We start from the raw sequence: 26,051 nt of genomic DNA on the forward strand, positions 1-26,051 counted from the left end.
TGACCCTTGGACCAATCAGTCATTGGACATAAGGGGCGAGGGATGGGATAACCTCTCAAGTATCTCTGGGGAGTCAGCTCCCATCAGCCCAGGCAAGTTCTTTGAGTACCATTGTGTGTAAGCTGTTAGCTACATACCTTCAGGAGCTGCAAGCTGGGTGCTCCAGTCAGCAAGTTAAATCTGGGTTGGGTGCCAGTAGCATCTATTCCAGATCTCCCCCTCGAGTCTGCTACAGGGGCTTGGCTGCAGGCAACAAAATCTCTGACTAGCATAGGTGAAGGAAGAACTGATTGGAAGCCAGAGAGGGCTGACTGATTTGAAAAGTAGCAGCACCGGATCTGGACCATCAGCAGAAGCCAAGGCAGTCTTAGAGGGCCAAGAGGATCATGTATTAGAAAACCCTCGGTGCAAGGAGGGTCATAACTGACTAACTAAGACAGCACCATGTCTAGATAATCCTGGACCACACCAGAGCGACTGTGAGTAAATCCCATTATCCCTCCAAAGCTGGGTCTCTGATTAGAAGCATCTGTTGGCCAAATCTCGGTCATATGTTCATTACAAATGCCTGGAAATAAAGAGAGGGAGACTTTTTTTCTTGGATGGGGAGAAGGCACTTCATCTCATCCGTAACTCATATCATGAGATATTCTTTAGAAATAAGAAGAAGGGTTGGAGGCTGGACAGAAAACAGAAGGCATGTGTAAAACACCTCCTGAACAATGTGCAAAATGGATATTGTTATTCCCACTTTATAAGTATGAAGACTGGCTCAGACGTAACTTCACTCATTGACTTAGAGAGGTTAAGAACCTTCATTCATTTATTCATCAAATGTCTGTGGAGTGCCTACTATGTGTTAGGTACTTTTTTAGGGGCTAGTGTTTCAGCTGTGAGCAAAATTGGCAGGAATCTCTGCCCTCATGCAGTGTATATTTCTGTGTGGTGGGGACAGATCAAGGCAGAAAATAACAGATAAGTAAGTCCTGCAGTATATCAGCTTGAGACAAATAATAGAAAAATAAATCAGGGAAGGAGAGGAAAGAAGTGGCTGTATTATGAAGATTTTGCTATTTTAAGTTAGGTGGTCAAGGTAGGTCCCACTAAAACAGTGACATTTCATCAAAGACCCGAAGGACATAAGGGGAGAATCTGGAGAGGCATGTGGTAGGCAGAGTGAACAGTGAGTGCAAGCTGCTATGAGCCACAGGTCCACCTGGGAAGCTCAAGGAACCCACATGGAGGCCAGTGGATTTGGACAAGAGTGAGCAATGGGAGGGAGTGGCCAGAGGAACTACCTGGATCACAGGGCTGGATCGCAGGGGCCTTGGAGATCAGAAAGCACACAGAGCAGAGGTTTGGCATAACCTGACTTACATTTCAAATAAATCATCTAACTGCTGTTTCTAGAAGAGCTCATGTGTGTCGGGGAAGAGTAGTGTTGGTTGAAGGATGGCAAAAGCAGAGAAACATTAGGAAGACACTGCAATAAACTAGGTGAGTGATAATGGAGGATGAGATTAGGCTAGTAGCTGTAGAGATGCTGAGAATATAATCAGAGTTGGGCTATGTGGGAGGCTAAATACTGGCCCCTAAACATGTCCTGGTCCCATTCCCTAAAGCCTATGACAAACAGAATTTTACGGATATAGTTAAAGATCTTGAGGTGGGGAGATTATTTTGGATTATGTGATGAACCCAGTGTAATCAAAGGGTCTTTAAAGATGGATACAGCAGAATAAGAAAGAGAAAAGACAACATAAGGATGGAAGAGTAGATGGTCTGCTGCTGGCTTGGATGGTGGAGGAAGGGGACATGAAAGAAGGAATGGAAATGACTTCTATAAGCTTATTTGAAAAGTCAAAGAAAATATTTTCCTTTAGAGCTTGCATACAGAATGTATCCTTTCAGACATGTGACCTCCAGAGCTGTAAGACAAAAGAAATCGGGTTGTATTTTAAGCCACTACCTTTGTGGTGATTTGTTACAGCACCACCAGGAAACCAACATAGGGTCTATTATGGAGTCAGACCAACAGTGTTTAGTGATGGAGTGGATGAAAAATGGGAGACAAAGAGAGTCAGGGATACCTTTAAAAGTATGTGATGGAGCCACTGAAAGGATGTCCTTTATAGTGATGGGGAACACCTGCTCTGTGTGACAATGAGACCAGGTCTATCTGGCCACACCCTTTCCACTCCTACATGCCCAGGAGCTGAGCCAGGATGACATTCATGGGAGATGCACCCAGCTCAGCTTGTCCGATGGGTTTCTCCGCTGCTGTCACCCTTCCCCTAGTTTCCCAGCAGTTTCACACTCTCGCAGCCTCTCTCTATCACCACTTCCTCACTGTTTTCTGATGGCAGCAGGCAGCATAGAGCTGGATGAGATTAGACACATATATTTTATTTTAAGGCACAGCTGAGAAAACACTCAGGAAATAAAAGTTGTTTTGACATAAACTGTATTATCTGGAGGCCTGTTGATGGTCTGCTGATGGGGTTCTCAGGCTGTGGGAATGATTCCTTACACAGAACATCACTGAGATGGTCACTTATCCCCACCGCCCTTCTCTGACCATCCTTACCCAGTGACAAGACTCCTACTAGAGCAGTGAGAGGAGCAACAGGTTCCTCTGGATCTGGCTCTCCCTCTCACCTGCTGTCACTCTCTCATTTTCAGCCTTGGTTTCCTCATCTGTAAATGAAAGACACGGGAGCCAATCCATGAGGCCCCCTGAACCTGGTTCTCCGGTTCTCACCAGTACCAGCGGTGAGTCAGAGACAAACCTGAACACGGCTTCAGCCAGCCATGGCTCTGCCTTGGGTCCTGAGGAGCAGGCACTGACCTGCTCCTCTCATCCTCTCTTCTCCGCCATCCTATGGGGCTTTATTCTGACACTGGAGCGATCATTTCTTAGGCTGCATTAGAGGGCTTATTTCTGTTGCAACTGGTCCATGAGCTCTATCTATTCAATAGAGCCCGGGGCAGATGGCTACACTTCCTTTCCAGACTGGACATCAAATGCCAGGAACTCAGTGAGGGGCACCCTCCTTCTGGTTTGCGGCTCTGTGAGGCAGACACACAGAGCAGGTTCCGGCCACCTTCTGTCCTGGTTGCTTGTTGATGCTTTTGGTGAAAAAGCAAAGAAGGAAGTGATTATACTGCTTAGGGAGTATGGCAGAAATCCTTTACCCTGTGGGAAAACGTTTCCATGAAAATAAAGCACAAACAAATCACCTTACTGCTGCATCCCAGGAAGATGGGCAGATCTGCTTTGTGAATGTACTCTCCGTTTTCCTCCCTGGGCCAGGTTGATGAGTCGGAGCCTGCTGGGTCTCCATGGCAGAAGATCTCATAAATTCTGCCATCCTCTCCCCTTTCTGGTTCTAGGGAACCTGATCTAATAACACCAAAGACTGAGTTACTAGCACTGTGTATTGTGCAATGCATATTATATCGATTAATAAAGCTTGAATAAATAAGCAAATGGATTAAAAGTATATTATTCAGGGACTTCCCTGGCCATCCAGTGGTTAAGACTCTGTGCTTCCACTGCAGGGATCTCAGGTTCGATCCCTGGTTGGGGATCTAAGATCCCGAATACCGTGGGTCATGGCAAAAAACAAAACAAAACAAAAAGGAAATGATCTAATTACTGCAGGACTTTATTAATGTGACATCACTCTTTTGGTTCTCAGGGACTACATTTATAACACCAAGACTCTGCCCAAAACTTTTATGATGGAAGGGAAATCGTGTGGTCATGTCATAGTCATTCACCATCACCATCAGAGGGTCCCTCAAACCATCTCATATTGAAAATAGTAACTATCATTATTTCCTGGTTTTCAAACTGTTCTTACTAATGTGTATCACTCAGTCCCCAAATAGCCCTTGTGAACTAGATTTGATTGTTATTTCCCTTGGACAACTAGGGAAACTGGCGCTCTTAGAAATCAAGTGGACCTAAAGTCTTTTAATACCATCAAATGGGAAGAGCAGGCATTACCTTTCTTAAACCATCATTCCCAACAACATAGAATTACACTGGCTTTTTTTATTTAGTAATAGTTAATTACTAAAATTAAAAGTTTGTCTCTATCTTGTTGGGTCTGTCTTTTCTCCAACATTTCACAGCTCTGTTGTCTTCTTTTCTCTCTCCCTCTCCTGAAGAATAAAACCAAATTACTCTCATTTTCACTGTAGATGTTTGCCCACTTCTCTGAAGCTCTCCTCAAAAGCACATTTTCTATACTAAGAGCTTATCAAGGTGTTTTTTCCTTTTGCCCTAGACAAAGGCAATTTTCTTCTTAAAAAGAATTATTGTGAAAGTTGTTAAGATAATAAAGTTTACTGTCTCCAAAATTTCCTTCAGAGTAGCTGGAAGTTATTCTTTTAATGATAAAAAATGTACTCCACTCACACCACATTTGCACCCTACTGCCCTGGGTCTGTGCCATTCTGTGCTCACAACTTTTTGCTTCAATGTTAAATCAAAGTATACTCTTCAAAAATATTTAAAATGGTACTTCATCTGAGCAATGCACTTAAAAAAGATAATAAAGCTTCTATCCAGCTTTCTAGATAAAGAGATGGCAAGGGAAGAACCAATTCTGAGAATTACAAAAGCTTTTCAGGGAATAGGTCTCCAAAGATGGCATATTTCATCAGGTAAAGGAAGAGATCGAGGTGGTGTTTCAGGTAGATGGAATCAGATGGACAAGAATAGGGAAACATATGCAAGCATGGTGTGTCAGGGTCATAGAGAAGGGAAAGATGGGAGAAAGTGAGAGAGAATTCTGGAAGACTAGGCTGGTAAGACGAAGGACCAATTCTGGTGTTTCCTTAGAACTGACAGCAAGCCCAGTTGAGATGAGAGATGAGAAGCTTCCATAGGCTAATATAAGGCAGCAGTATTTGCTCATGCCAATACTGTTATTTGCATGTTCTTGTCATTGTTATTACCAACAACCTGAAGTCAGCCATGAGTCCCAAACAAGAATGATTTGATTCAGTGGCTGGTGCTTTTCAGTCCTCTTGTTGTTCTTGGTCTTAGGAGTGCATGTGGGTGGGGAAATGAGAAGCAGGATTTCTGCTCCTCTCAGCCCCTGCAGACTCATACCCACAGTCCTGGGGTAAACTGTTGTGGTAGGTGATGCTTTGAGAGAATGCTTTTCCATGGAATTTGTGAGCTGTGAAGATCCACTGTCACAAATCTTGTGAGCATTGCAAAGGAGTGTAGGAGGTGGCCTTCTCAGATACTGCTACTCTCTGCTTCATGTCATAATAAACTCTAAAATTCAAATTTCAAAGGAACACGTCTCTGGTGGATGGGTGGGCTGATGGGCGGAGGGGTCAACTGAAGGCTGAGAAGGAAGTGGGTAGAGTTGTCAGCCCCAACTGAGAAGGGCTGCAGACCTCATTGGGACTTACATATGTCCAGAATGACAGTTAGTTCCTCTTGACAAAAGAAGGAATGGGCAGATCTGCTTTCTTTTTTTTCTGAAAGAAAAATAAAACTGAGTGGGAGGCCCCTAGGCAATCTGTGAGTTGATTCTGGGGATTTGATTGGGTGATTTCTTCTTCACAGTGGGAAGACAATGCCACTTGGCCATCAAGTGGGTGGGACCACATGCAATGTGCTGATACTGGTTTATTATTTATGATAAGGTTTGGGAATGCAATAGACTTTGGTGCTCAGTAAACTCCTTCTTTCATTAAAAGTCTTAGGACCAGTCATTATTTTGTGCTGTTTTTATTTTCTTTATTTACATTTAGGTTTTTCTTAGTGTTTGATAAATTTCATCTTGAATATGTCAGCCTGTCTCAGTTGTGCGAGGAAAAACAAGGAGAAAGATTATGTTTACCTTGAGCTAAGAGGAAAGGAAGGAAAGTATTTCTCTCTCATCCTCTCTGCCTCCACAGCCCTAGGAGATGGGGACTCAACTTGGTGGTGGCAACGGGAATCAAAATAAAAGAACTCCAGGGAAAGGTAAAGCTCAGAGGAAGCATTGGGATGCTGGTGTTGTCCCAACTTCTTCACCTGCCAGACCTGTTTCCATGTATGTTCTTCTCTGGGGATAAACATACAGATTACCAAATGGAAAGTTCTTGTGTCTTTCATATTCAAAGCACTGATTCAATCTAGGGTAATTTTTTTTTTTTTTTTTTTGAGAATCCCTTATGGCTAGAATCTATGGAGAAGAGGCCCCCCATACAGATCTGGGTAGGATCTTTGGCTTTGTACTATTGCATGACCCTGAACATATAACAACTTCAGTTTCCTTCCTCATATTGATATGTATAATACCCACCTCATGGGGTGGTTGGAAAATTTAGGACAGCGTGTGTAAATTACCTATTCATTGAGTACATGGTGGATATATAAGCAGTATTAGACTTTATTATTACTTTTTTAAATTGCATGTAACTGCTGAGGTAGATCACCATGGAGGGCAAGATTAGAGGGAATTGGCACATCCACTCTGCCCTTTCTTTTGTTATGAGAAACAGTGTGTGGTTTGGGGAGACAGCACAGTGTGGGGAGACAGGCGTTAGACTACCTGTGTGACCTTGGGCAACTTACTCATTCCCTCTTGTTTCTCCTCAGTTTCTTCAGCCATCAAATGGAGGGATCTTGTGAGAACCCAATGATACAAATACATCAACTGCCCAGCAGAGCGCTTGCCCTCTCAGCTTAATAAAAAGTAAGTTCATCCTTCTGTTCTTCTTATCCACATCTGCCTGCCTCTCCACACCAGCTCTTAGGTTGGCCAAAAATTTCATTTGAGTTTTTCCATAACATCTTATGGAAAACCCAAATGGACTTTTTGGCAAACCCAATTTTTTCTTCCCGTGTCATGACTGTACAAAAGATTTTATTTTCTAGGCTCAAAATCCAGACAAGCATGTGTGCTCAGTTGCTAAGTCATATCCGACTCTTTGTGACGACCCCATGGACTGTAGCCTGCCAGACTCCTCTGTTCATGGATTCTCCAGGCAAGAATACTGGATTGGGTTGCTATTTCCTCCTCCAGGGGATCTTCCCAACTGAGGGATCAAACTGGTGTCTCCTGCATTGGCAGGCAGATTCTTTTACCACTGAGCCATCTGGGAAGCCAAAATCCTGACAGTAGGGCTAAATGCAATGATTGTGTCTAGGTTCTTTACCTGGTTTTTTTTACCTTTTATTTTTTCCATTTTATGGCATTCCTTTCCATGAAATAAATGTTAATTGAACACCTATTATATGCCAGGGATGATGGTACTTACTGTTGATTAATGTGACAGTTCTTCTCTCAAAGAGTTCCCAGATTAAAATGTATATTTCCGCAGTCTGGAAATAATTTGACAATGAGACAGACTGTTCATGCTGGAAAAGAGGTGAAAGAATGTAAAGGGTCAAAATCGAAGCAGGTAGCACCTGAGCTGTGGCAGGATGGTGACGGCTGGAAGAAGTTGAGCGGAGAGGTCAGTTGGGAATATTCCTGGAGCTGGGAAGGCTTCCTCTAGATGGAGGAGCTCCAGGTAAAGGGAACATCCTGAGAAAAGGCTTGAGTGTGGAAGTGCATGGGGCACATTTCGGGAATGGTGACAGTTTGGTTTGGATGGAATATATGGTATATGAAGGGACATAATGGAGAATAAAGGTGAGGCATGATTGTTAATCATTTTAAATGACAGGATAATAATTTTGTACTCAGTTTGGTTTGTAATGAGGAAACACTGAGAGGTTTTCTGATCGGGGCAAGAATTATACAGTAAGTTGTATCAAAAGTGATATTTACATCTGACTCTAGTAATGACCAGGTAATGGTATTTATGTGGGTCTTTGATGGTTGGTATGGCAGCATTCTAAATTCTAAGTCAAGCAGATGTGTAAGGACACAGAGGTGAGAAAGCCTCAGAAATCATTTGAAAACAGTTTAATCCAGACTGCTATGAATATAAGATACAATTAGGAGAACTGAGCAGATGGATTTAAAGTAAACACAATGAGATTCTAACGGTTCATACCAGTGATGCTAGTTTCTAGGTTAAAAAAGATCAGAGTACATGTAAGTCTATCAAATGAGGAACTTAAATAAGTTAATTTTGATTTCTGTTTCTTTGAAGTCAGTTTTCTTGGAAGTTTCATGTACTATTAGAGTTTTTTTTTAATTGCAGTGAAATTCACATAACGTAAAATTAACATTTAACTATCAAATGTATTTACGTGCTGTGCAACGATTGTCTATCTGGTTTCAGAACTTTTCCATCATCCCAAAAAGAAATCCATAATTATTAAGCATCACTCCCACTCCCACTTCCCCCCAGCCCCAGGTAAACCTAGATGGATGAATGGACAGACAAAATCTGGCCTAGCCAAACAGTGGAATAATTATTTAGCCCTAAAAAGAAACAAAAGATTGATACATATTACATCATGGATGATTACCCTTGAAAGCATTATGCTATAGAAGCTTTAAAATTTTGTGTTATTTCAGTGTTAATAGAAATGACAAGCTGTATCACTTTTTATGGTGTGCAATTGATAATATCTGTGTTCAGTTCAGTTCAGTCGCTCAGTTGTGTCCGACTCTTTGCGACCCCATGAATCGTGGCACACCAGGCCTCCCTGTCCATCACCAACTCCCGGAGTTTACCCAAACCCATGTCTATCCAGTCGGTGATGCCATCCAGCCATCTCATCCTCTGTCGTCCCCTTCTCCTCCTGCCCCCAATCCTTCCCAGCATCAGGATCTTTTCCAATGAGTCAACTCTTCTCATGAGGTGACTTAGCAGGTAGCATCAAGAACCTTAAATCTACAAATTCTCTGACCCAGCGTTCTCATTTCTAGGAATTTAAACAGAGGAAAAAATTAAGGATTACGAAAAATTGTACCTACAAGGATCCTCATTGCATAGTCGCTACAACAGTGAAGCAATTAGTGATTAGTAAGGGATGAGTTAAATATGGATGATCATATAATGGAATCCTATACAATCACTAATGTGCTGTTGTAGAAAATTGTTTATGAACTAAGTAGTATAGCACAGTGGTAGAAAATAGGGGCTTGAGACCAGAGAGATCTTTGACCAACTTAAAGCTCTTATCACTGACTGTGCAATTTTGAGCAAATTTCTCAACCTTTCTGAATTTCAGTGTGCATGCATGCATGCTAAGTCACTTCAGTCTGACTCTTTGGAACCCTATGGACTGCAGCCCACCAGACTCCTCTGTCCATGGGATTTCCCAGGCAAGAGTGGTGGAGTAGGTTGCCATGCCCTTCTCCAGGGGATCTTCCCAACCCAGGGATTGAACCCACGTCTCTTTCATGTCCTACATTGGCAGGTGAGTTCTTTACCACTAGTGCCATCTAGGAAGCCTAAGTTTCAGTGTACTAATATGTAAAATGAAGATCATTGTAATACCTGGACCACAGGGCTTTAGTGAATGTGAAATGAGCCAATGCTGTTAAAACCCGGTTTCAGTACATAGTCAGTGCTTAATAAACATTGCTACCATTGTCACTGTCAGCATCATTGTCGATGCATAAAGTGCAAAAGACAGCTTTTGAAATAATATTTACAGCATAACTCAGTTTTCAAAGTAGAAAAAATGACATTATCTACAGGAAAATGTAGAAAATGTCCTAAAGGATATACATCAAAACGATTCACTTTCACTTTCTCTGCATGGTAGGTTTAAGGAAAGATTTCTTTTATTTCTTTGGCTTTTATGTATGGCCTATAATGCAATAAGAAAAGTTAAATGGGTCCAAAGAATCATTAACATCCACTCCCGTAGATAAATGAACATTTATCAATTCAGTAGTTCTTTGCCTGTGTTATCATTGTTTCTTTATTGTCAAGTCACCAAAATCTCTCATACTATTTTAAGGCCATATATCCAATGGTTGGTAGCACCCAGTTGGTTACCTCCAGGTCTCCCTTGCTCCTCTATCCTTGTCCTTCTGCCATACCCTAGCTCATGTATATCATAAACATATGCTAAGCATCTGTTTTGTTCAGAACACTCAACGGTGGCAGAAGGGTGAGATATAAGCAGCCAGAGGATGGTTTCTTACCTAGAGGAGTTTATAGTGCCCTGGGAGGAAAGGGCCTTTACCTCAACAGTGTCCATTTCATCATCATGTTGAGGTTCTTCATCTTGCTGAGAAGGTCCTTGTGTTGCAAATGAGTTTTGGTAGCTAGGGAAAACTTCTTTAAGGAGGTAGGGCTGAACTATTATTAGGTAGACTTTAAAAGCAACTATGTTTCCATAGCCCACAGGAATAGTAATCTCTTGACTAGGATGGAGCCCTTCCAAAGCTTCTTCTGTCACATTACCTTTGAATGGAATTTCTTGTACGATTGCTTTTTTATCCACCACTTTTTGGGGTCTTTGATTTTTATTCTATTTCAATCAATTTCTTTTGTGTCCATAACCCTGTGACTTTGATTTATATTCACTTGGTAGACTTCCTTGAAAAACTTTTTTCCCTCATTCATAAGTATAATGTATGCTCAGTGCCAAAAATTTTGGAAAATTTAGAAAGATATAAAAAAGAAAGTAAAAATCATCCATAAGCTAGTCATGCAGAGCTAATCATTTATAACATTTGGTGCATGTGTTTCCAATGCATGTGTGGGTGATTTTTAATATCATTTTATAAGCTACATTTCTGCTTTATAATAATATATCTTTTCATGTCAGTTAATATTTTCTAGGGCTTCCCAGGTGGCACTAGTGGTAAAGAACCCACCTGCCATTGCAGGAGGCATAAGAGTCACGGGTTCAATCCCTGGATTGGGAAGATCCCCTGGAGGAGGACATGGCAACCTACTCCAGTATTCTTGCCTGGAGAATCCCTACTCTATGATGTCTTTTATAATCACTCCCTCCTAAAGATAAACTCCTTTTAACACTTAAATATGTTAATTTCTAATATTTTTCTTTGCCTATTTATATAAAATGTTGGTTTTGAAAATAAAGCCATAGAGAATGTGCAAGTTAGGACCCTACTTTTCACTTAGTGTTATTCTATGAATTTTTATCTGTCATTTAATATCTTAACATGTGATCTATAAGAGTTGCATAATATTCCACTCTGAGTGTGTGCACATAGTGTGATAGAATAAGTATCTCTAATTTAGGATCGATGCTTAAATCATAATCTCTTCTAGGTTCTAAACTCCATGCAAGAAGATCTAGTTTTAATTCTTCTTTGAAGTGTGGTCATGTAGTTAACTGACAAAGATAAAATCCCTTGTTCTAGATGAGATGAACTCTAAGTGGAAGGCTTTATGATATTCAAGGATCTAGGAAGCTGTGACTGGGTTATTTCAGAGACTGGAGAAGATTACTCACAGTGTGGTGATTGGTTGGGTGGGAGGGAAGTTTTTACTCTGGGTGGACCAGCTGGGTGGATGATGCCCCAGCCTAGGAAGGTCAGTCCTCTCCGAAGTGCCAGTCTCATTGCTTAGAGGAAATGGCCAATGAAACCAAGCAAGAGGTTCCTATCATTCAGTGTTCCTTGCCTGTTAAGTACAAAAAACAAAAATAAGCTATTAACTTGGGCTTATTTTTATTGATTTCTTATCTAGGATGCTCTTAAAGATGCACTTTTCTTTAAACATGCAACAAAGGATTAGAAAGTTTTGATTTCCAGTGGGATAAATGTGATAAAATTAAATATATTCTAGCCTCATTATTTTTGGTATTTGTAGATAACCTCCTAGAATGGAGGCTTCCCATCAGGTCCATGTGGAATTCTAGACTAGCACTACTGGAAGGAAACATGGGAGCCAAGTTTTCAGTACTTTCCTAGTATAGGTGAAAAAACAATGCCCAGAGAGAAGAAATGACTTGCATCTAAATCCAGGTTCCTGACTCCTATTACTTTAAGGCATTTTCCACCATCACGATTATCATGTAATTTTCTTCCAATTGTTCAAGTTGCTCTATCATAGATTCAGTTGATTGTTAGACTCCTTCTAGCCTTCCTTTTCCTCAAACATTTAAAACTATGTTTTTAAACCTACTATATTTTATGTACTTTGCCAAATCTTTAGATCCATTAGCTCTTCTAGTTTTTATATCATCCTACAAGTTAAACATTGGATCCATTTCATGTTTGAGAAAACTGAAGCTCAAGATTTTTAAATTGCTACCCAACCTTAGGCAGCTGGTAAGTTGTGGAGTCTGGATTGAAGCCCAGATCTGTCTGACTCCAAAGCTTTCTTTACTGTGCCAGCCTATTTCCTAATACAGGGATTGATTACATGAAATGAATCAATTTATGTCTTTCCTCTTCCTTATCCATTATCTTGTGGAAAGGTTGACTTAATTAATTCTCCAAACATTATTATGTCTTTGAGTTGTAGGTGAGTGATTTTGACACATCACCCACAAAGTTGTTTAAATCAAAAGTGAAGACACCTTCGAGGTTCCAATGGAAGAAATTATATTATATGGCTTAGCTGCTCCTACTGATTAGCTGAACTCCCAAACAGGATTAATGGAAAACAAACAAAATCAAAATTTTGCAAAAATTGAAGAAAAAGCATGAAGGGAAAAGAAAGAGAAAAAAAAACTGGTCAGCATAAGTAGTGTCATCTCTATTAAGAGAGAGAACGAATTTCAAGAAGTACCCATGTCAGAGAAGTCATGGAAGGATTAGCAGGCTTAAAAGGAAGTTAGGGCTCTATTTTGGGATATGTACTCCCTTGGCCAGGCATTTGCTCTTGACATTTTTTCAAAGAAAGATGGGCTATTTTATGATTATAATTCTTTTGGCATAACACAGGAGGAAAAGGGAAAGTTGTTTTACTCTAGTTTGTTTCAGACCGGCTTTTGAAGCTGGCCTAGGTCAAGGTTAGGGTGCTGTGGAATGGCTCCCCTCCACTGCCCCTCAATGACCGCCCTTTGAAACAGGGTCACTGCCACCCCTTCCCTCTCCAACCCCACGTCGGTTGCTATGACCCTTTGCTGGGAAAACTTGAACTTCTGCCAAATTATTCTGTCCAGTCCCTCTGTAACTAAGGGCTTTTTTTCAGAAGATCTGTTTACTGGAGGTACATTGAACTTATCTCTCTAAGACAAATATTTCTCCCACCTTGTTTCATTACATAATTTACATAAAGAGTTTTTAAATTCTCAGCCCACATAGCAGTTTCATAACTTCTTGTGATAAAACGTGCCCAAGATACATTCTCTTTCTCCATCTCTCTTCTTTGATTTTATTTCCTGAATGTAGTTTTGGCATACTAGTAAGCAGGTGAAAGTCACTGCCCCAAAATGCAACTATCCACGTACAGGGAAATATTTGGGTATGAATTTTAGTCTTTTGACTTTAATTTTTGGAAAATATCTAAGGGCCAAATTTTGATGTGTTTACTCTATGAAACAATTTAGTTTTTCCTTTTACTGGAGAACAGGTAATTTGTGATGAAAATGTGAGTACTTAAAAAATCTTTGTGTTTTCAAATGTTCTGACTAGTATCAATATTTTTTTTCTTATTTCATTTTCTTTATAGCATTTTCATTGTAGAAAATATAATTAAGTAAAAAAGAAATAAAAAACACCTCTATAATCCAAATTACCCAGAGAAAACCTTTGCTAACATTTTTTTGTGGATATTCTTGAATACATTTGTATTAGTTATACATAACCATATTTTATTTTGATAAAAATTAAATCATGCTATGTCCTATTTTATAACTTTAAAAAATATACTGGGTATCTTCTATTGTATTTGTACAGTGTTAATTATAACAGTTACAAAATATTTTATCTAAACTACAGTTAGGTAGTTCAGTGATTAAAAATAAATTATAAATAAAATAGTGTCACTATTTTACAAAGGGCATTGGCATAAAGAATGTACTTAGAGTCTCTACAGGAAGATGATGAGTTAAAAAGATAGCTAGATATATCACTTATTTTAAATGATCTTTTTATTTCATATGTTAAAATATACCAGTGCAGTTTCTAATGATGTACCGACTAATTCCACTTCCCTGGTCATGAGACCTAAGTCTATAGATAAGTAACATTATTTGAGAATCAAAGCAACCAGTTTAGAGATGCTTCTTGGATGTAATGTTGAGCTACATAAGGTCACTCTTAAATTCAAGATTCTACTCTCAGTCACTCTCAACAGGAAAGCCCTCTCTGTAGCATTGTCTAGCAAGTTTATCCGCTGGCTGGGCGTTAGTAGGAGAATTACCGAGTTTTACAGTCAGACATTAATGGTGTTTGGAACCTGGCATTACCTGTTAATATTTTCAGTGAGATGCAAGAGAAGAAGTAATGGGTAACATAAATTTAGAACGTATTGCATGTTATAGATTGGTCCCAGCTCATAAAGAAAGAAAAATGGAACTTCCCTTGCAGATAACAGGGAATATATTTTGGTGATGTGTCAAACTTTTCAGTGATCTCTTTAAATACCATGCAGTGTCATGGTTGAAGTTCTTAGATGCAGAGATACTGCCTAACAGTAATATTCTGAACTAACCTACTTCGGTGACACTTATCTCAACAAAGAAGTTCAAAGAAGTGGCCAAATTTATCCATTGAGTTGAATTTCTCCATTACAAATAGGACGTATATTAGCCACAGATGTTTTTTCACTGCTTTTACATCTGAAGGAATACTCTAGAGCAGGAACTGACATAAGGAAGTATGTGTACAAGTAACTTGGATAACATCAAATTCCGGCCCTGTGGGCTTTGGTTTCCATCTGGTCCCCAGGGTTGAGTGGGAAGATGGCCTTTCAGGATAGTTTGGAACATCCCTCATGTAAATACATGGCCTCTCCTCACCATCACCCCACATCTTGCCAATGGTTTCAACTTTGTCAATATAGACTTAACCTCCCCTAAAACCTTTGGGCAATGTTACTTTCCCTTTGGTATCTTTCAGAGACTGCCAACAACACTGCTTAAGTATTATTTTCTTGCCTTCTCTTTCTATGATAAAATACTAATGGCTCTTCAGAAGATGGAAGAGCAAGACACTCCATCATTTACAAAACACTTTCACAACTTTTTTTTTTAAATTTGACCTTTACAAAAAAATCTCAGATAGTAAGTCGGGCAGGTCTCCTCATGCACATTTTCACAGATAAAGAAGTTGTAGTAAAGTATTACTACATATGTGTACACTTGTACATGAAGATGACATTACTGACCACACTTAATCATGGTTTCCCTGGTCCATACTCTACTCCTCTCTTGATCACTCTGAGTAAAGCCATACATTTAAAGGCTGATCAAAACCAAACATTATGTCTAACCAGTAAGCCAGCATTGAGATACACATTCACAGGACCAAGGAAATCTGATTATCAAGGTATAGCATTTTAATTTTCTCAGTGCATTTACTACTTATTCTGGCTTATTACTTTAACAGTAACAATAGCAGGTCACACATAAATACACATTTATCCTCACTTTCTAATATAATACACTTCTATGTGAATATAATGCTATTTTTTAGGCACATATTTTTTGTTTTATTTTCTTGCTGAAATACAGAAAAAAGAAAAGATCTTTTTTGATTGATGTTCTTCATCTGTGTCTACTAACTAATTACCTTCAGCAAGATAATAGAATAAAATAGAATAGAATAAAACCTATATATAAAATATGCTATAGTGAGTATATACATATTATATATACAGTGCATATATAGAGAGTATGCACGTGTGCTCAGTCGTGTCCAAATCTTCGTGACCCCATGGACTGTAACCTGCCAGGCTCCTCTGTCCATGAGATTTCCCAGTAAGAGTACTTCAGTGGGTTGCTCCAGGGGATTTCCTTCTCCAGGGGATCTTCCCAACCCAGGGACTGAACCTGGGTCTCCTGTGTCTCCTGAATTGCAGGTTGATTCTTTACTGCTGAACCACTGGGGAAGCCCATAGAGAGTATATATATATATATGTATGTATGTATATATATATATGTATGTATGTATATATATATATACATACACTATAATGCTAAAGAATGAACAGTTTTTATTCTTTAGCATTCTGAACTGTCCACTTAAGTAATTTATAGTTAATCTGAATGTCACTCTTGAGACAGAACTGCTTTCATTGCTCCATACTTGTTCCCTGGCCCTCATTATTTTCATCAGAGCTACTCCTTTGTTCTACTTCTCTTATCTTCTCTCTCTCCCTGGTGGAACTCTCTGGACCTATGTAGATCTTTTTGCACCTTGTAGAACAGACTGAATTTCAGGTGTTTATATTCTCACTAGGAGGACTGAAAACGAGTCAAAGTCGCCTTAGAGTATTTCTCTAACACTTTCTTATATCCCTTATTATTGTCTAATGAGGTGTCTTTTTTAACTTTTGACATTTTAAGAATTCAATGTATACTTCATTTTGAAAATGCAAATTGTCCTTCAGTCGTGGTGACCCACAAGATGGGAAGGTAGCAGTCTTGTTTTTGTGACACTAGAGGCTCTCCTTTCTGGTCTTTTTCTGCCCCTTTCAAATGTCTGCTCCTGGAAGAATTTTGCCCTTTGGTTTTCAGATAGGCTCTCCTCTATTCCCTCCGTCCAGCTCTTAGGAGAAGGTTTCATATTTGTCACTTACTCCACGGAGTATTTGCAGGTGAAGTGAGTTTCTCCTTGTTCTGTGTTTAGCATGGTACCAACATCTTCTGTGACACCCTCTGTGCCTGAGATCACTGTGCCAAACACAGGTCCAGTGTTCTGTGGGCATCCAAGGGGACAGAGATGGGCATAGTTCCTTCACTCATGGAGCTCACGATCTGCTCATGGAGACCAGTTACAAGCAATGATTAAAGAAACTGGTTGATCAAGAAAAGATCGTGGTGTCTGGACAGCATAGGACAGATTGCATTTCTAAGTTGCTTGAAGGAACTGATGAGTTTGGAGCTTGATTTAGAAGAAAGGGTTTCAAATCATCCCTTGTTAGGTCTGGTGCCATCACATCTGAGGAGAGAGACTCTTTAGGATGAATCTCCTTTCTGTTTTCTGCCATGCATACTCCATGGAGTATGGATATTTATTATGGATCCATTTGTTCAGTTTTTACATAATTAATGCTTTCCATGTGCTCTACTCAGTGCTAAGGTAACTGTGGTGGAGGGGAAAACAAACAAACAAACAAACACCCTGTCCTTATCATCAGGGAGTTTATGTGCTAGTGAGGAAACTGTGAAAGTTAAGGCAAGTTGACAGGTACTATTCTAAGGGATGATAAATTCTGTTATATTGATTAACATGGTGATGTTTGCCAGAAATCACTCTGGATGCTCTCAATAAGCAATCTCCTTTGCTTTCATTGTTTAATCATAATTTGTAAATCTATGACTCCCATATCTATATCTACAGTCATATCTCTCTTCCAAGCCCCAGTTCTATCTACGCAACTGTCTACTAGATCTATCCTCTTTGTTAGCCATCAGGTACTTCTAATTCTTCTTGTCTGAAGATTAACTTGTTATCTTTTTACCTCTACCATAAATACGATTCTCCTTTTTATTCCAACCTCAGTAAAGGCAGTCACAGCTCTACATTTTCCCAGGTCAGAGAGCTGCTTGATTACCTCTTCTTGCTTGATACTGACCAATCATGCACCTAGTCCTACAGTTTTTAATTCCCTAGTAGGTACTGAATTTTCTACTTTGTTCCACTCCTTGCCAAAGCCTTAATTCATCTCTTGAGGATCATAGTAAAGGTCTACTAACTGATGTCTCTTCAGTATTGCTCTCTCAATTGTATGCAGCTCACAAAGGGAAGACTCATCTTCCTAAAATACAAATTGGATCATGTCGCTGGCGACTTACCCATTGCCCTCTAAATAAAATCTGACTCCTGAGCATGGTAGGCAAGACCTTCATGATCTGAACTCCTACAAACCTGTAGAGGAATCACTTACCTGCTCCCATGGGAGCATCTGTTTCCTTATTTGTAAAATGAGGGTCTTGAGTTAGATGATATTTAAACTGTCTGGCAGTGATCTTGGATTCCATCACCCGTCAGGGTGCCGGTAATATGATATTTCTTGACCTATGTGATGGTTCTACGGGTGTGTTTATTTTTATGATACTTCATTGACCTGCACATTTATGAGTTTTTGAATGCATGTCCTACTTCAATAGAAATGTTTATAATAAAAGTGCTGTTAAAATAACAAAGGCTGCGTAGTAGGGAGGGTGGGGGAGACTGTTGTCAGCACTTAGTTGAATGTCTTTCCTTGAATTTCATGAAATCCATTCGTTAGCAGCAGTCACAGTTAGCTTAGCAGGAAACCCAGGTTTTGGGGTGACTTCCTTAAACAGAGCTCCAGCTAGGAATACCTGGTTGAGGAATGCAGGCTAGTGCCCCTCCCTGGACCAGGATTAGTGCTGGATAGGTAATAATCCCTGGTAGACATAACCCACACACTCCCCTGGGATGTCCCAGTAACTGAGAAAGAGGCTGGCTATAATTTCTAAGCATTGTCACCAGAATTCTAAGCATTCTCAATCAGCAGATTCAAAATCTGGGATCTTATTACTTTGGAGAGAAAAAAAGTAGAGCTTTTGCAGGCTGAATGATTTGGCCTTGGTTGATTCTCTTCAATTCTGTACTCCTTTCTTTTTCACTTGTACAGAGAAAAAAAAACTAGTATAGTGCTTTAGGATCCCCAAAGTACATCTTTAACCTGGTTAATTCCTGAAGTGCTTCTCTTTTCTTTCTTTTGAGGGAGTGGGGAGGCTGGTGATTTAGACTTTATTATTCTCCTCCTCAGACTTCTCAGGTGGCGCTAGTGGTAAAGAACCTGCCGGCCAGTACTGAAGACATAAGAGACCTGGGTTCAGTCCCTGGTTTGGGAAGATCCCCTGGAGGAGGGCATGACAATCCATTCCAGTTTTCTTGCCTGGAGAATCCATGGACGGAGGAGCCTGGCAGGCTATATAGTCCATGGAGTCGCAAGGAGTTGGACACAACTGAAGTGACTTAGCATTCATGCACCCACTCTTCTCCTCAGGAGGACAAGGCTGCTGCTTTTCTGTCGCCTCTCTGCCCCAGCCTCCTCATGGTTGGGCCAAGGGCAAATCAGACACTTCTGCTCCTACCTGAGACAAGTCACTGTCCTTGATGCTGGCTTATTGCTTGGCTTTCTTCTACTTTTTCAGACATATAAATCCAGTCAAGTGTTCCCAGAATCACAAATCCTTGTACAGGTTTATATTAATAGCTACCTCCAGAATTCATCTTGGTGGGGGAATTCCATTTATTTGGGGATGTTGAGGGAGAAAACCTGGGTATGTGAATAAAATAGATAGGTATGTTTTAACGAAAAATGCATATTTATAAATGACATAATTGTAGGCATTCATGTTTTTAAACTGAAGTATTGTTGATTTACAATGCTGTGTTAGCTTCAGGTGTACAGCGCAATGATTCAGTTATACACATGTGTATGTGTGTATAATATATATATATATATATATATAATTTTCAGATTCTTTTCTCTTATAGGTTATTACAAAATATTGAGTATAGTTCCCTGTGCTATATAGTAGGTCCTTATTGGTTACCTATTTGATATATGAGGTTGTATCAACATCACTGATCCAGTCCCTGCTGGCTCAGATGGTAAAGAATCTGCCTGCAGTACGGGAGCCCTGGATTCCATCCCTAGGTTGGGAAGATCCCCTGGGGGAGGGCATGGCAACCCACTCTAATATTCTTCCCTGGAGGAGCCTGGCAGGCAACAGTCCACGGGGTCACAAAGAGTCAGACAAGACTGAGAGACTAAGCACACAGCACACAATAGTCCATTGTATCTATGTATATTACATCTTCTTTATCCATTCATCTGTCACTGGATATTTAGGCTGCTTCCATGACTTGGCTCTTGTAAATAGTGCTGCAATGAACATTGGGGTGCATGCGTCTTTTTGAATTAAGAGTTTTCTCTGGATATAGGCCAAGAAGTGGGATTGCAGGATTATATGGTAACAAAATACATGAATATTTCAAATATAACACACACACAAAGAAAAAATTGTTATCCTGATAAGAGAGAAGGAATAGATGAATGTAGCAAAGTTGGACTATACACAATGTGACTCACCACTCCATGACGGCTCTAAATCTTTAAGGAAGCTGTTAACCTCGTGAAGTTCTTGAGGCCAGTGGAATCTTACAGTGCTGAACCTAGACTGCATCTGGGGTGACTGTGGGGGACCTATTCCAGCAGGGATGGAGGCATAATGGCAGAGAGAAGGGAATACAGAGGATATGTGAGGAGGATTTCAGACTTCCATCCTGTCAGAGAGCCCTGTAGTTTTAACCAAGTGTTAGCCAGCTCTTCCAGGGTAGAGGCTGGAGGCGGGCAGTTGACATCTGAGTTTCACACACCATATAACCCTCTGTCCTTCAAATACATCCTCCTCTTCACACCTCATACCTTTGCACCTTTGCCAGGAATGTCCTCACCCATCCTCTAAGATGCAGATAGCCCTGAGGCACATTTCTCCATAGCTCTAACTTTCCGCCCTCTCCAGCCTCTCTCTCCACTCACCCCTGTTACTTCCATCTTCTGTTTCCATTGTGTTTGTACACATTCTCCTATTCCGGCTCTATAGTGCCAGTCTGCGGTTTTCCGTTTCCCTTTCCATCACCTCCACTAGGCTCTGAGCTGGGGCATGTGTTTTGATGTGTGTCTGAGTGTAAGTGGATGTGTACAGAGTCATTTTCATTTGTGCCTCGCAAAGAGTTTCATCACTCAGTCCATAAGCATTTACTGAGCACTCATGGATGCTTCCCTGGCGGCTCAGATGGTAAAGTGTCTGGCTGCAATGCAGAAGACCCGGGTTCGATCCCTGGGTCAGGAAGATCCCCTGGAGAAAGAAAAGGCAACCCACTCCAGTATTCTTCCCTGGAGAATCCCCTGGATGGAAGACTCTGGTGGGCTACAGTCCATGGGGTCACAAAGAGTTGGACACGACTGAGTGACTTCACTTTCAGTTTCATGGATGACATATGAGGCGATGTACCAATAACACTGGATCAGACATAAGACTTGCCCTCAGATCTCAGACCTAATAGAGAAACAAGCAGGGCATCCATTCATCCATCTGAGAACTCATTCATCCCATGACAAATGCTGTCTCTAAAGAGGAGGGTAGCACAGTCTCTGCTCTAGACTTGTTCACAGCCCAGGAGTGAAGACAGGAGAGTAAATGGTGATTACAGAGCAGTGTGATAAACACTACAGAAGTCAAGAATGCCAGCACTGTTGTAACCTGGACTGGGTGAATGGTGGAGGGTTTATGGAAATGAGCAAAGTTAATTTCAAGGAATCTAATTTTCCCAAGTTCTCTAATCAATTTCCTTATCCTTATCAATTTTTCCATATGTTTTTGAGGAAATATCTTTAAAAATTAATATTTTGTGTGAGAAGTTCAGAAAACCTCTAAATGTGTTCCTTCTAAAATGCAAGAATAAGTTTTGAGGCTATCGCTGGCCCTGACACAGGTTTAGTGTACAATGTTCCACTGTGGGTGTCCCTAGCATCTCCGGTCACTGTGTATACCCACTTGCATTAGAAGAAGTCAGAGGCCAAACACCTCAGATTCTCCACAATGGGCACCCAAATTCATAACTACCTTCCCAAACCTTCTTCTTTGACCTCACGTTTGAATCACAGGGAACTAACATGCTCAGCTAAAGAGGGGGTAGGGGAAACCATATGAAATATTTGTAGGCTTAGATCTGGAATTTTCTGAGCACTGGAGAAAAATTAAATCTTGTAGAGTGATCGCACTAGAAGGAATAATTTAGTCCAACAGCTTTCAGACTTCAATATATTTTCCCCTGAAATGAAAGCTTCAGAAGAAATCCAGAAACAGATAAATGAAATCTGTTTTGATTGAAATCGGTTAATCATTTTCAAGAGTGCACATTTGCCAACCATAAAGTCTGGCCCCTCATTTTGTAGATGAAGAAACTGCCATGCAGGGAAGGGGAAGAAATTGCTCAGGGCCTTGTGGCTCAGCTGGTAAAAAATCCGCCTGCAATGCAGGAGACCTGGGTTTGATCTCTGGGTTGGGAAGATCCCCTGGAGAAGGTAAAGGCTACCCACTCCAGTATTCTGGCTGGAGAATTCCATGGACTGTGTAGTCCATGGGGTTGCAAAGAGTCGGATGCCACTGAGTGACTTTCACTATCACTAACCAGCGAGGAAGTGGGGACCCATGTTTCTTTATCCTGATCTTGTATTCTCCCCTCCCCCCTCCACTGACTGAAAGCTCCAGTAACAGACCAGAGAGCCCTGCCTCGCAGAGGAGGAGCTGAGAGGCAAGAGACCCTCCATCAAGTCCACTTTCCCCCAGGACACAGAGCAGCCCCGCTGGCATGTTATCACTAATGTGCAAAATGTGAAATTGTGAAGAACTCTTTGCCAATTTTCTTATCTCAACTGGCACAGGGGAGGATTTGTTGGAGAGTTTTAAGGTGTTAGTTGTTGTGTATCCACTGCACATCCCTTGGCTCTTCACAGAGACTCAGGAAAGGCTGCACACATAAATTCACATAAATTACCTTTACGAAATGTCAGAATTAAAAGCAGATTTTTATTTTGGGGCTGTGCCTCGAGAATGTTAACCCCTTCCTGTGGGTAGAAATGTCACCATCAGAAAAACACAGTTGATATCTTTGAATGCAACCCAAGCCACAAGAACTCAAGTGTGAACTTCCTCCCCAGCCCAGTAGCACCTCACCTGCACGTGGGAAGCAGCTCTTATTAACAAACCATAGACTTTTCTAAGCTTCTGGTTAGTCCACAAGCACTCCTTGAGATACTATAGTTTTAATACTGTGGTGGCCATAACTTCTTTCTTTATTGTCTTTAATTTTCAAAAAATTAACTAAACTGAGGGTTCAGGAGACACATAATCCACTAGGGCCTCAGTTTCCTTATTTACAAAATGTGGAGGTTAGAATAGATTGGTGCTCTCTAATGAGGTGATCTATCTTTCCAAGGGTCCAGAGGGGTGGTCTTGGGAACACTCAAGTAGCTATTAATATTTCAAAAACTTTGTGGAAATCACAATGCAATAGCATTGCATTAGGGATGCATAGGATTAAAAATTTAAATAAATAAATAAATCCCATGGAGACTTAATGGAGATCTTAGGAGACAGAGAGTAAAGGAAGCAAGGGAGAGGCTGGCTGGTTGTGCAGGTTCTCTAGAGTGGCAGAGAAAGCAGGAAGCCAAGAAGGAATTCTGAAAACTAGATGGACAAATAGCAAAAGTCATGCTGAGATAATGGAGGGTACATGACCTTAGGAAGTGGTTCACCATGAAACACTCCTGAGTTTTACCAGTATCTATATAATGTCAGTCCTGCTGTCTTGATCAGAAATATGAAATATGATGCTTTTTGGACTTCCCAGGCATCAGTGGTTAAGAATCTGCCTGCCAGTGCAGGGGACATGGATTTGATCCCTTGTTTGGGAAGATTCCATATGCCATGGGGCAACTAAGCCCATGAGCCACAACTGTTGAGCCCGCATGCCCTAGACCCCACGCTTTGCAACAAGAGAAACCACAGCAATGAGGCACCCACACCCCGCAACTAAAGAGTAACTCCCATGCAGAACAAACAGAGAAAGCCTGAGTATGGCAACAAAGACCCAGAGCAGTCAAATAAATAAATAAAAATTTTTAAAGAATATGATGCTTTTTGTTACATACAAACTGTTCTTTATTAAACTCTTGTGCTGCTACTGCTAAGTCACTTCAGTCGTGTCTGACTCTGTGCGACCCCATAGGTAGCAGCCCACCAGGCTCCCCCATCCCTGGGATTCTCCAGGCAAGAACAGTGGAGTGGGTTGAGAGGGAAAAAACCCCCACACTCCCCCTTTCTTCACCTCTGGCTGGCTTTGTGGCCACTCAGTGTAACCAGTGACTCCTTTCAAGCTGATTATAAGTTCTTAGGATGATTATTCATCCACTTCTCTGGGAAACATATATTTATTAGAGGGTGATTAATTCTGGGTCTCCTTTTGATTTCAAGAAAGCAAAAATAGTTACTTTAAGATTGTACAGTTTGTCTATAGGACAGAAATCTTTCAGTGGATAGTGGAATAGAATCTTCCAGAATAAGTATTACAGAGACAGGTTCATTTTGTATGACACGAAGCAAGTAAAAAAAAATGCTGATGCCCCGAGGTTTGCAGCAAAGAGAGGGTTTATTCACAAGGCAGCCAAGCCAGACTCAGTTCTGCCTCCCCAAGTCAAGGGGCTCTGAGTATTTATGTGATGAAGAGTAAAGAAGTGGGGCAGTTGGAGATGTGGGGATTATGAGGAACGTGGGGAAAGGTGACCGGAAAAAGGTGCAGCAATCGACATTCTGTGCACAAGCAGCTACACTACTGGCTTAGGGGTAAAGAGTCTGCCTGCAATGCAGGAAATACGGGAAACTCAGGCTCAATCCCTCAGTTGGGAAGATCCCCTGGAGAAAGGAATGGCTATCCATTCCAGTATTCTGGCCTGGAGAATCCCATGGACAGAGGAGCCTGGCGGGCTACAGTCCATGGGGTCACAAAGAAGCAGACACAACTGAGTGACTGATCACACAGACACACACACAACTAGACTACAGGCCACTGCATGCTCACAGTGGAGGCACTTGGCCCAAATCTGAGGGTGGAGTCCTGGGGCATCTGGCATCAGAGGATCGCCAGGTGGATGGACCCTTGCACATGCCCGGTTGGAGGGTTAGTGGTCCTAGCCGGTCCCATCCAGTTCAACTTGAACTGGATAAAACTGACTCTAAGTTCCTGGAAAACATCTCAGCAAACCACTTTTTACATAGGCTACATGCTGTTCAGAGGACATGCAAATCTTAAACAACCTTGATTAGTGAAGCCAGGGCAAATGGTTTTGCCATTGATTACCCACAGTTTCATAAGGAGATTGGAAAGTGCTAGAATGTGGGGGATGTTTCTAGCTTCGATAGTCCAGTATGGAGCCCCAGAATGAACTATTAAGCAGAAAATCTGAGTAGTAGACTATAGAGTCAAGTCAGGTTCACCTTATGACTTCTGTGGACCTAAAACTTTTGCCTTCTTGAATGTCTCTACCATAATAATATTACTATTAAAACATGATTTTATAACTGTACATAGTTCAGCATCTTATGACTTACATAATCTAGTTTGCTTTTTAGGCAAAATGCAATAGATTCAGGTGGCCTACAAACTTCATTTTTTCCTCTGATATGAGAAAAAATGAAAACAATTTTTTGACCAAGAAATTTAATTTTTTTCTTCTGATTTTTGTTGTTGTTCAGTTGCTCAGTCATGTCCAACTTTTTGTGACCCCATGGACTACAGTATGGCAGGCTTCCCTGTCCTTCATCATCTCCCAGAGTTTGCTCAAACTCATGTCCATCGAGTTGGTGATGCCATCCAACCATCTCGTCCTCTGTTGTCCCCTTCTCCTCCTGCCCTCAATCTTTCCCAGCATCAGGGTCTCTTCCAATGAGCTGGCTCTTTGTATCAGGTAGCCAAAGTATTGGGGCTTCAGCTTTAGCATCAGTCCTTCCAATGAATATTCAGGGTTGATTTCCTTTAGGATTGACTGGTTTGATCTCCTTGCTGTCCAAGGGACTCTCAAGAGTCTTCTCCAACACTGCAGTTTGAAAGCATCAATTCTTTGGCTCTTAGCCTTCTTAAAGAAGGTCCAACTCTCACAAATGTAAATAACTACTGGAAAAACTGTAACTTTGACTATACGTACCTCTGTCAGCAAAGTGATGTCTCTGCTTATGATTTTAAAATACTTTAAAACATTTCCTGAGCCCCTACAAGTTTTGTGGATCCAGGCACTGTGCCCCTATGCCTATGGATAGGTTAGTCTGATTCCAGGCAAAGGAGGAAGCTTCATCTGCAGGGCTAGTTGTGGGCTGCTGATGGGGAAAAGCTGGGAGAAGCATGATTCGTGGGAGTTGTTTCTCCCATCCCAGAGCAAAGTCTGACTGGCTGCAGACAGTTGGTAAAAGCATTTTCAGTTTACCAGTT

At 41.0% G+C, this 26,051-nt stretch overlaps 1 protein-coding gene across 2 annotated transcripts in view; it reads left to right on the forward strand.

Moving 5' to 3' along the window:
• The window catches only part of TPRG1 (tumor protein p63 regulated 1), a 309,619-nt gene that overhangs the window by 162,608 nt on the left and 120,960 nt on the right, over positions 1–26,051 (forward strand). The window contains exons 1-3 of one of the 2 annotated variants that reach the window (XM_081536810.1): positions 305–2,772; positions 6,179–6,229; positions 6,614–6,710. The gene's annotated coding sequence lies outside the window, so the exon portion shown is untranslated. Of the gene's footprint in view, positions 1–304; positions 2,773–6,178; positions 6,230–6,613; positions 6,711–26,051 lie in introns of those variants that run through there. The other variant, XM_081536803.1, reaches the window with a different exon arrangement.

Source organism: Giraffa tippelskirchi, chromosome 2 (genome assembly GCF_054371585.1).
Source record: "Giraffa tippelskirchi isolate mGirTip1 chromosome 2, T2T-mGirTip1v1.2.pri, whole genome shotgun sequence".
Classification (NCBI taxonomy): Eukaryota; Metazoa; Chordata; class Mammalia; order Artiodactyla; family Giraffidae; genus Giraffa; species Giraffa tippelskirchi.